Below are 12,278 nucleotides of genomic sequence, written 5' to 3'. Positions count from 1 at the left end.
TTTTACAATGTCGTGTTATGTTCTTGTGTACTGCAAAGTGATTCAGTACACACACACACACACATATATATATATTCAGTTACATATACACATATTTTTCATATTCTTTTGCATTACGGTTTATTACAGGATATTGAATCTAGTTCCCTGTGCTATATAGTAGGACCTTGTTGTTTGTCTTTTATATAATAGTTTGTATACGTTAATCCCAAACTTCTAATTTGTCCTTCTCCTACCCTTTTCCCCCTTTGGTAACCATAAGTGTGTTCATAAGTGTTCTTTATGTCTGTGGGTCTGTTTCTCTGTTGTAAATAAGTTCATTTGACCGTATTTTTTAGAATCCACATATAAGCATTATATGGTATTTGTCTTTCTCTGCCTGACTTACTTCACTTAGTGTGATAGTCCGTAGGCCCATCCATGTTGCTGCAAATGACATTATTCCATTCTTTTCATGGCTGAGTGGGATTCCATTGTGTATGTATACCACATCTTCTTTATCCATTCAACTGTCAACGGACATTTAGGTTGTTTTCATGTCTTGGCTATTGTAGCGTGCTGCTGTCAACATTAGGATGTATATATCTTTTAAGATTAAGATTTTCTCTGGAAACATGCCCAGGAGTGGAGTTGCTGGATCATATGGCAACTCTACTTTTAGTTTTTTAAGGAACCTCCATAATATTCTGCACAGTAGCTGCACCAATTTACTTTCCCACCAGCGACATAGGAGGGTTCCCTTTCTTCCACATCCTTTCCAGCATCTGTTATTTGATGATGTCAGTGCTTATTCTTGAATAACTCCAGTAACAAATAACTCACTTCTTTATATGATAACTTGCTGATCTTTGTGGGGGCTGTGGTCTTTTTTTTTTTTTTAATTGACTTAAGTAAATCTTTTATTATAGCTTCCACCCATTGCTCTTGATCCATACTTTTAGGTCCCAATAGAGCCAATGCAATCACCTTCTTAGGTGGTATTTTTTTTTTTTCAGTTCACTTCTCCTCTAGACACACACAAATCCATCTGGTCTTATACTCTGCAAGCTAACTATCTTTAGTTCCTCTCGTACTCAAGTATCTTCCGTCTATGATGTTTTTATGGACATATTCCAGGTTGCCATATTTCATTCAACAGATATATAATGAACAGTGACATATGCTAAGCCCTGTAGTTCATATTAAGATTATGTAGTATGTGCCCTCGAAACGCTTCTGTAACCGTAAGGGAATCTGGTATGTGTCACATTCCACAGTGTGTCTGGAGGAGTGAGAAGCTCACTGGGATAGGAAAACCTGAAACAAAAGCAAGATTTGTTGTTGAAGTCCTTAGAGAATAGCCTGTGTAGGTGCTGGGTGGCCAAGATAGTCTAGTCTGTTAGTGGCCGTCGTTACTTCATGAGAAATCTGGATTGAGAAACTACTTCACATTTAAAATGTCCACATAACCATTTATAGATTCCACATTGGTATTTCATTTCTGCATCCATTGCTGCTTCAAGGAACATTCCTCACAGAGAGTATAAAACTACAAAAAGAAGCTGCCAGACTGCCTTGCACCTGTGATCTGGCCTCTTCATACAACACTCTGATACACTGAGGAGGAAGATGTCAAGATGGCCAGAAGCATCTGGGAGCCTGTCTCTGTATCCCATATTAGCCAGTTTCTTGGTTTGGCACAGCCCTAAGAAAGAGTGGCTTTCCCTGCTCTTGGCAACATATCAAGAAGTGCTGTTGGGTTTCCATGCTGTGGAACAGAGTCATAGCTACATTCACGTCACCTGCTATCACATTCCTCCCAAGATTCTCTTAAAAACCCAACAACAGAGCAAATCTACAGAACCTAGGAAACTGGACCCCAGGAGCAATTTCTCCAACCTGAGCATGGTAGGTCCTAGAAGAGCAGCAGATGAGGTAGGAGGAATATTGGAGGTCTTGCTCCCCAGACGTCATGCAATAGATCCCCTTTTTTAAAAACTACTTTATTCTGGCTGTGCTGGGTCTTCTGCACAGGCTTTTTCTCTACTTGTGATAAGTGGGGGATATTCTCTAGTTGTAGTGCGTGAGCTTCTCATTGTGGTAGTTTCTCTTGTTGTGGAGCACTGGCTCCAGGCGGCCAGGCTTCACTTGCTGCAGTGCATGGTCTCGAGAGCACAGGCTCAGTAGTTGTGGCACACGGGCTTAGTTGCTCTGAGACGTGGTATCTTCCTGGACCACAGCTCGAACCTGTGTCTCCTGCATCGGCAGTGGATTCTTTACCACTGAGCCACCAGGGAAGCCCTAGACCCCCCTTTGGAAGACATGAGGGTTTGTCTTTAGGGGCAAAAGTCACCCCACTCTGAAGCTATCTCATCTAAGAGGCAGTTTCTACTCCTGGTTCCAAGATAAATATGACCGTTTAGTTACTCATGCCTTTGATCCCACGCCACATGTACCCTCATCTGGGGCCTAAGATTGGCTGCAGTGAAGCCCAAGCAGGAATAGAATTGGATGGTTGCTTATGCCAGGTGTCTTGAGGGTGTCGTCTGCCTCACAGGAACATAGAGGGAAAAGCTGTGGGAGCTGGGCACTCAGAGTATTGTATCTTTCTGGCAAGAAAAAAAAACTACGCACCATTTCAAATTATTGCATAGTATTAACTTTTACTGAAAAGAGTTTGGTAAAAGAGACATAGGAACAGGAAAGTCATCGTCAGTCTGACAAGCCTCTGCTTGGTCCCTCAGCTTGCTCTGTATCATAAAGGGGAGCAGACAATGCAGTTAAGCCTGGAGGATTTTTGAGGAGAAAATGTTATAGCCTGCAAATTTCTTATCGGCCAAGTTGTTGTTCTTATGTAAACGTATCACAAAGACATTCTCACCATCCAGAGGCTCCCACCGGCCCTGCTTCTATAAAATCATACAGACAGAGTAGTTGGCCAAACAATGAATCAAAAGAAAGAAATTGCAAAGAGAGAAATATCAAATAAAAAGACACATAGTGAACCTGGAAACTAATTAAATATCATATTAATGCTAAAATAATTGTTCTAAACACATTGCAAAGATGTTAATATTAAACAGTTACTTAAAGATATAAAAAATTTACAGCTGTTATCTGGGGATGTAACTCACTCTTATATCAACAAAAACTGAGAAAGAGTTGAAGAATTGATGAATGTAAATAAAAATCTGCTAATTTTCCCACTTTGGACAGGATGGAATAAATAATGACTACTTTATTTTTGATACCAAGGTTTTTTTTTTTTTAAGTATTCTTTTTTAAAACAAAAAGGCAGCCTTCCAATCTATCATAGAAAGCCAGAAAACAGCAATCTACAAAGAAAATGGAAGAAACAAAGGAAACTATAAGTAAACATGAAAATCTGTAACTATAAAGCAAGCCAGAAAACAGAAGCACTCTATTTGATTTTTTTAAAGTGATGCTTTGCTCTCTTCATGAAGGGGTAAAATGTCTTGAGTCAAGTAAAAACCAGAATTCAGCAAATCTATATCTCTAGAAGATTAAAAACAAAGGTTAGGGCAAAGTTATATTACATTAAAATGAATTAAAGGAAAGCAGAAATGGCCATTTGTTGCAGGATGGTTGTGGGCAAGGTTGAATGATTTACTATCAATCAATTTCATTGCTTCCATTTCCATCTAAAGTTTCAGCTAGAACATCAGAACAGGGTAAGAGAATTTTAGGGGCCATATATATTTATTCTATGAATATTAAGGATAGTTTTTCAGCTTAGCAGAGTGGTTAGATATTTAACCTTTACAGTCAGACTACTTATACATAAAACCCCGTAACTGGGTGACTTTTAAGTTACCTATTAAAAGAGTTAGATGTGATTGATTAACTAAGTAAACATCTAGCAAGCACAATATGTGCCCCGCCAAAAGGCACTTTTATCTCTGAGTGCTTGGAATAAAGCAGTAAGCCAAACAGGCAAAGAAACCCCTACCCTCATAGCAGTTATATTCTAGTAGGGAAGGGAGAGAGGGAGAGAGGGAAGGAGGGAGGGAGAAGTAAAATAATGTGTCAGATTATTCGGTTTAGGAATGTGGAGGTCACTCATTTAATCTTAACTATTATTAGGATAAGAGTAAAGACATTTGGTAAACTCCACAGTGAACTAAAGAAATGTGGAATAATTCAACTGAGTCCTCCAAACACTATGGAGAGTCCAAGTATTATGTGTTATGAGACAGGTACTCAGAGTCCTCCCAGCCACTTTCATGAAGTGTGAATTGTTTACAGGCACTTAGGTTGGGAATTTTGATCACATTGGTAATACCTCATTTGCCTATTTATGCTTTCTTCTTCTGGGACTCCTATGATTCGAATGTTGGGGCGTTTCACATTGTCCCAGAGGTCCCTGATGTTGTCCTCATTTCTTTTGATCCTTTTTTCTTTTTTCCTCTCTGCTTCATTTATTTCCACCATTTTATCTTCTACCTCACTTATCCTATCTTCTCTCTCTGTTATTCTACTCTTGGTTCCCTCCAGAGTGTTTTTGATCTCATTCTTTGCATTATTCATTTTTAATGGACTCTTTTTTATTTCTTCTAGGTCTTTATTAAACATTTCTTGCATCTTCTCAATCTTTGTCTGCAGGCTATTTATCTGTAACTCCATTTTGTTTTCAAGATTTTGGATCATTTTTATTATCATTATTCTAAATTCTTTTTCAGGTAGATTCCCTATCTCCTCCTCTTTTGTTTGACTTGGTGGGCATTTTTCATGTTCCTTTACCTGTTGGGTGTTTCTTTGCCTTTTCATCTTGTTTAGATTGCTGTGTCTGGAGCAGGCTTTCTGTATTCTGGAGGTCTGTGGTTCCTTTTTATTGTGGAGGTTTTACTCAGTGGGTGGGGTTAGACGATTGGCTTGTCAAGGTTTCCTGGTTAGGGAAGCTTGCGTTGGTGTTCTGGTGCGTGGAACTTGATTTCTTCTCTTTGGAGAGCAATGGGGTGCCCAGTAATGAGTTTTGAGATGGGTCTATGTGTTAGGTGTGACCTTGGGTAGTCTGTATGTTGACGTTCAGGGCTATGTTCCTGCGTTGCTGGATAAGTTGCTGGAGAATTTGCGTGGTATGTCTTGCTCTAAAACTTATTGACTCTTGGGTGGTGGTTGGTTTCAGTGTAGGTATGGAGGCTTTTGGATGGTCACTTATTACTTAAAGTTCCATGTGGTCAGGAGTTTTCTGGTGTTCTCAGGTTTTGGGCTTAAGTCTCCTGCCTCTGGATTTCAGTTTTATTCTTCCTGTAGTCTCAGGACTTCTCCAACTATACAGCACTCCTTTCGAAGACAATGGGCTGCTTTTCTGGGCGCCTGATGACCTCAGCTAGCGATCAGAAGTTGTTTTGTGAAGTTTGCTCTGCGTTCAGTTATGCTTTTTTTTTTTTTTTTTTTTTGGTAAAGTTTATTTTATTTTTTTTTTAATATTATTTTATTAGTTGGAGGCCAATCACTTTACAACATTTCAGTGGGTTTTCTCATACATTGACATGAATCAGCCATATAGTTACACGTATTCCCCATCAGTTATGCTTTTGATGAATTTGTAGGAGAGAAAGTGGTCTCCCCGTCCTACTCCTCCGCCGTCTTGGCTCCTCCCCCCTATTTATGCTTTCTTACAAATAATAATAGCAAAGGGCAGTCCCAGCTGCTGAAGCACTGTCCTTGGTGCTGAATTTTCAGCGCCTGTCGGGAATTAGGCCATATTGTAACCATTTCTTTCGGGTACAACCATTACAAATCTATAGCATTTTAGAATTGGATGATTTTGAAGTGTCATCTTATGTACACCAGAAGCCAACATAGAAATCTCTAATAAAATGTTCTTGGCAAGGCATTATATAGCCTCAGCTTGACGACTGCAATTCTTTGGAGGGAAAAGTTGCTTCCTTTGTTAAACAGGTACAATAGTTAGAACTTTCTCCTTTCTATAAAGCCAAATTCTGCCTCCTTAACTCTATAGTCTTGGACACTTGTATTGATTTGAACAAATCGAACTGTTCTTTACCACGTCAGCCTTTTGGAGAAAATATGACAGTATCAGCCAGAATCCCTGTCCACCCAGGCCATCTTTCATTGATATTTAATATGCAATTACTTCTACTTCTCATACACTATGATTTCTATACCTCTTTCATTCTGTTTATATTTTCTGTTCTCTCATAGACAGACTCCTTTTTACAATGCTCTCCATGAAAGGAATGCCCAGAACCTAGAATTGTGCTCCAGATATAGTTAAACCATGCTTGCTACATTTCAACTACCTTTCCTCCCTTGAACCATTTTCTAAGACACTATTTCTCATACACTCCGAGATATTTTTTCTCACTCCAGGAGTCTCACACAGGCTGTTATTTTATCCTAGTCTCTCTTCTTCATTCTTTGAAGAACTGGTACCTTTTCAGTTTTCAGGTGTCATCTTCAGTGTCATATCCTCTGGGAACTTTCCAACCGTATTATCTAAGAACCATCCACATCAGCCCTCACTATTTGTTGACCTGTTCTTTGCAACACTGCGTATTTTTAGTTGCACTAGTTTTTGTTTGTTTGTTTGCAGTGCATGCCTGTCTCATTAGACTTAGAGCCCCAGGAAGTAGGAACTCTTGTTTGCTGTTGTATTCTCCGTACTGAGTACAGTATTTAACACAGAGTGTAACAGTCATCATTTGATGAATGGATGAGAGTACAAACTGCTTCTTGTTGTCTGTGAGTCTGTTTCCTCACTTATAAAATTGAAATTGCAATACACACTTCACACAGTCATTTCAAAGACTAAATGAGAAATGATCTCGAGTACTGAAAGGCACCAAGTAAGTGTGAGTAAAGTCTGAATTTCCATTTAGTGTAGCGTGAGAGAGATGGCTCAGAGCTATTTTCCCCATAGACAGATGAGCCATAAAGGACCTTCCTTCCATCATAGCAGTAATACTTTGCCCAGCTGTCTCATTTCCCAAGCTTTAGGCTCCTGGGCAGCCTCGATTTCCTCCAAATCTTCCAAATGGTACCCCAGAGTAGCTGTCTTGGTTGTAAACAGCGGGTGGGTGCAGTTTTACATTGTTTCTTTCCCACTCTCCCCAGAATGAGGTCTGCTGAATCCACTGTTCTCTGCATCCCCACCACCATTAGCCATGATTGTGAAGTTGAAAGGACCATAATTAACGGTTGAATGCAAAACAAGTGTGGCAAATTCATGCAGATATCCTTCAGAAGCCCCCGTTCGTTGGGCAGTGCTGTTGTGCCTGTTCTGTTTATGCAGAGAGAAGCCTCTTGCTAATCCTTTTCATCATGTGGGGGCATATTTAACCTGCATGATGCCTCTACCAAATGCTGAGCTAAATAAGAGAAGTGGGAAGTAGAAGGGTGATCATTCTCTATGTCTCATTTCCTCTTCCAGCTCCTGAACTCTTGAGAGCAGTTGGAAGGCAGATGCTAATCTGAATGAGTCCTCGTGTTTGCAGTATAATCACATCATAATAGTTGGGATGATCCAGGTAGATCTGGGTTAGGAAAAATTCTGTCTCTGAATGAATTGGAAGAAACCATATTTAGTTGTGTCTGCACCCTGTTAAACTAATATTTGCACATGGGTGGTTTTAGTGAGGCATGGGATGGAAGAAAAAATCAGGCAGCAGACAGGCTTAGCTTTGAGTTATGGTTGTTCCCAGATGTGTGAACTTGAACTAGTTTCTTAGCATCTCAAGATACATAATTTGATTAATGATATATGTCCCCCAAATGTAGGGAGAGTAAATGAGACAATACATATAATGCATCCATGACAGTTGTTGTAGTTCTGATTCTGTCTTTATTTTTCACTGCTTTCCTGAAGCTCCTCTGTTGAGGGAGGGGAGGGTTGAATCATCCTTCACCTGATATATTGCCATTTGTCCCATAGACTTCACACAGAAGCAAATCACTTCCTAACTCTGGAGGACCTTGGGAATTGGACCTCATGTCTTTACATGTCATTACAGCTGTTGACTGCCTTAACTCACCCATGACTCAATTGCTTTATCATCCCACCCCTAGCTTTATTTTCTTAGTTTAACTTTTCATACATGATTCCAAGCCCAACATTTGTTTCTGTTGAATCTTTTGATATATTGATTGTGTCTTTGGAGAATGATTTTTCCCCTCCCAACCTCATCTCCTGATTCTCTTTTTGCTTTAGTGACTATTCATATGTCACATGAAAAAAAGCTCAGATGGACCATAGAATGAGAAGATGTGGGAATACCAAGCTTGAATGGGTTAGAGTTAAGATCTCATAGGAGGTCACATGGCTTGGATCTTAGAGATTCCATGAGGGGGTTTGTAAGAAAACTCATATATTGGTTGGTTGGTTAGTGTTATTCACTCAATTATGTCCAACTCTTTGTGACCGCATGGGTAGTAGTCCACCAGCTTCCTCCGTCCATGGAATTCTCCAAGCAAGAATACTGGAGTGGATTGCCGTTTCCTTCTCCAGGAGATCTTCCCAACCCAGGGATTGAACCCAGGTCTCCTGTGTTGCAGGCAGTTTCTTTACCATCTGAGCCATGAGGGAAGTCACCAGGAAGCCTGTATTGGTTAGGATAAATTAATTTATGCTGTAGTAACACGCAACCATGAAATCTTAGTGTATTGCCAGAAATGAAAAATACTTCCCCCTCCTTCTACCTGTTCAGAATGCATCAGCATAGGGGTTCTGCCTATCCTAGTTACTCAAGGACTCAAGATGATGGAAAGTCTGCCTTGATCTATGCCTCCACAATCACCAAGGCAGAGAAGGAAAATGTGGCAAATAAGGCACTGATTTCCACACAGAAAGATACACAGCAGGTTCACATTCCAATGAACAAGACTGGTCATGCAGTCATGCTTAACACTTCAAAAAGGAATGAAACAGTGCCTTCTGGCTATGTGCCTAGAGGAAGGACTGGGATGTTTGAAAATATCCCTTATGGCCACCACATTTACCCTTGTGCCCTAAGCTTTTCCTTCAAGTTCTCGTAATTAGCAAGACTTACTCTTGAAGTACCTGTGCAGTTTCTATCACAGAACCTGAGAACTCACTATTATTGAGCACCTCCTGCATCCCAAACACTAAGCAAGATGTTTTCACGTACACTAGCTCTTGTTTGGTCTCACAAAATGACTCCACTTAAATCAGTGCATGATTTAAATGCACCAGAAGCACCATGAAATCTCATGGTGTCTCAAGTTACTTCATACAGATGGAAGGATTTTGCTAACAACTTTCTGTTTACCTCCATGGGGATATGGTCAAGAAATGTCTAGCACTCCCTGTGACACTGTTCCACTTTAAAAGGCCATGGTTCTTCAAAGTTTACCATGCAGTGTGGCTGAGAGGCATCTGAAAACCTTAAATCTCTCCTAACCATCAGTGGCTGAACCAATGTAACAAAAAAGCTGTTAATCAAAGGCCTCTTTATATCCTTTTTCTGACTCTGTTGCCATAGTCCTATGTCAGGAACATATTCCTGGATTTTATTGGCTCTGGGAAAGTGGGAAGGAGAACTGAAAAATGGACATCAGGAATTCAGGATTATGATCACATCTTTCTGTAACCACTTTGGAAAGCTTTGACCTGCAAACCTCCCCGCCTAGTTCTTATCTGTCCCCTGAGGCTGGTTTCCATGCCCCATCTACCTGCCCAGGCCTCCTTCCCAGGCCTCACTGGATTCTCTCTCCTGGGGATCACCCAACCCCTTGGGTGTGTCTCCCTCCAGGTCTCCATTCAACCCTTTGAGACTTATCACTTGCTCTAGAAAGCTCTGAATTTCTGTTGAAGCCCCATTAAGTTTCAGACTTCTCTTTCCATGTGGAGAGAAATTCCCCAAGTGTCACCTTATACAAATACCAAGATGAGCTCTCCCAGGTTGCTAATTTATTATTTCACTCACTTACAGTTCCTACAGATTTTATTATCATGGTATGAGAGCTGAGGGACCAAAAACATTTTCCTTTCAATGCAATACTTTAAACTCATTTGGATAAGGAGATGAAGGTTACCCAAATGTTGACAGCTGATAATCTTGTCAGTCTGAATCTTGAGGCATCAATGCTCCAGACACCCATCCCCAAAAGGTTCATGAAAATGACAGCCTAAGTTTCCATGCAGCAGATTTTCTGCCTCTATTCAGGCCCCTTCCAAGTGGAGGGTCTCCATGAAGTTCAGCCCAGTTGGCTCCCAAATGGTGAAAAAGTGGGGAAAAGTCTGAATCTGGCAACTGGATTCATGAGTTTAAGTCATTTTATAGCTACATGAAGTGAATGTTGGCCTACTAAACTTCAGTTTCCACATCAGTCAAATGGGGATGAGATACGACCACCCAAACTCACTGGGATCTTTGTGAGGAATAAACAGGAGGAATGATAACTCTTTGCACATTCCTAAGCACCTTTCAAAGGAAGTTGTTGCTAACATGGATATGTATGAATTTGTGGGTAGAAATTCAACATTATGTGTATATACATATCTACTTCCATTCACATAAACATTTTAGCATGTGGGTGTATGTATGTACATATTCATGTAAATATTCATGTACATATGTGAATATACTCATGTATGTATGAATATGTATATACAGTTAAAATAAAATTTTAATTAACTCAAGAATCTTACTGGTAGAAAGGTTATCATTGGGTCAGAGTTATAGTCTATGTGGCTAATGAGGTAGAACATTGCTTATACTTCTTGAGCTTCCTAGAAGCCAAGGCAAAAAGGGGCATGTGGCAGGTTCACATAGTTTCTCTTGCTCGACAGAAACATGTGCTTATTTTTTATGAGAGGAATGCATTGCATATATCCTTATATAAGGAACCTTGAGGAGATATCAGTTAACATCATAGTATCATTTTTGCTCAAACACTCCACTAGCTCCTTCTCCATCAGTATTGTCATACAAGAATAAACTGAAATAACGAAGCTACTTACACTCAAGGATTCTGTTTCTTGTGCTGTATAGCAGCATTAATACTATTAATTAATGCCATTAAATAAGACTAATGGTTCTCAAAGCTTCTCCCCCCCCCAATAATCTTTTTATAAATATGCCTAGCATGGGGTCTTCCCTATTGCATAGATTGGCACTGACCATATGTGATCTTAGACAAGTGATTGGACTCTCTGAGTCTCATTCTTATTCAGAACATTTTGATGCCCATAGTATCAACCGTATAAAAATGTTTGTAAATTTTTAACAGATGATGCATTTTAAAATGCCTATCATAGTGGTTCATGGCCAATAAACACTGAATTCATATCAGATATCATTATTAGAATATCACTGGTGAAAAAAAAAGAATATCACTGGTGATAAGGATGAGGCAGGATGTGGGGATTTACTGAGGAAAGAAAAAGCAAAATCTGTGACTGCACAAACATTTGAATAGACGGATGGGTTAAAAATGTTTGCTGAGTCAGGAAAGAGAAGTAAAATCAGTGAAGTCCGGGGTATACAAAGATACCAGCTGGCCTACCTGATGCATCAAGGAGAGAAAGAGAGCGAGATTCCAAAAGCAAGGTCAGGAATGTTGTGTTTATAGAAGGACATGTGCAGAAGTTAGTTCTTGAAGTTAGGCCCTTCTTGAAGGCTAACTTTGGGTCAGGTTCCATCTTTTTCATCATGGCTCCCAACTTTGCAAACTCAAAAACTCAGTTTGTCAGGATGCATTGTTGAGAGGAGATTCAAATAAATCTACCCAAGACTGAGGGAAATAGTAGGCAGTTTAAAATAATTCCTTCCCTTCAAAAATATCCCTAAGACTTTGCTATCTCAGAAGTCTGGGTTACCCAAGATATTCCTTACTATCTATTTCCAATTGTCACCAAGTCCTGCTGGTTCTTCACTCTAGTATTCTCTTCCATCCACATACATTTTTCATCTTCAGTGCCACCATCCTCGTTCTGAATACCATAATCTCTTCCTTAGGAAACCTCAGCAAGCCCACCCCCACCCCCACAAGCTGGTCTTCTCACATCCACTTTTACTTGCCTCAAAGCCATTATCCAACCACAGCAAACATGATATTATCTGTATCTTCATTTAACAGATGAGTAAGCCAAGACTCAGAGCAGCTATGATTTGCTGAAGCACATTCCAGAAGCAAGAGATGGACCTGGATTTGAACCTGCACATGTAAAAATGCTGTTAGGTGGTTCTGTCCAGTTATTGCCATGCTTTATGCTGAGTCACAACCCCACAAAGCAGAATCTGGCTGAACTGCGACCAGCAGAAGCCCCTGAAAGACCCCCAACCCTCCCCACC

General features: G+C 40.1%; 1 protein-coding gene across 1 annotated transcript in view; it reads left to right on the top strand.

Moving 5' to 3' along the window:
• PTPRT (protein tyrosine phosphatase receptor type T) overlaps positions 1-12,278 on the top strand; it is a 1,090,723-nt gene that overhangs the window by 856,089 nt on the left and 222,356 nt on the right. The window lies entirely within an intron of this gene.

The sequence above is a fragment of the Muntiacus reevesi genome, chromosome 2, assembly GCF_963930625.1.
Source record: "Muntiacus reevesi chromosome 2, mMunRee1.1, whole genome shotgun sequence".
Taxonomy (NCBI): domain Eukaryota; kingdom Metazoa; phylum Chordata; class Mammalia; order Artiodactyla; family Cervidae; genus Muntiacus; species Muntiacus reevesi.
This window is presented reverse-complemented; position numbering and strand designations above follow the sequence as displayed.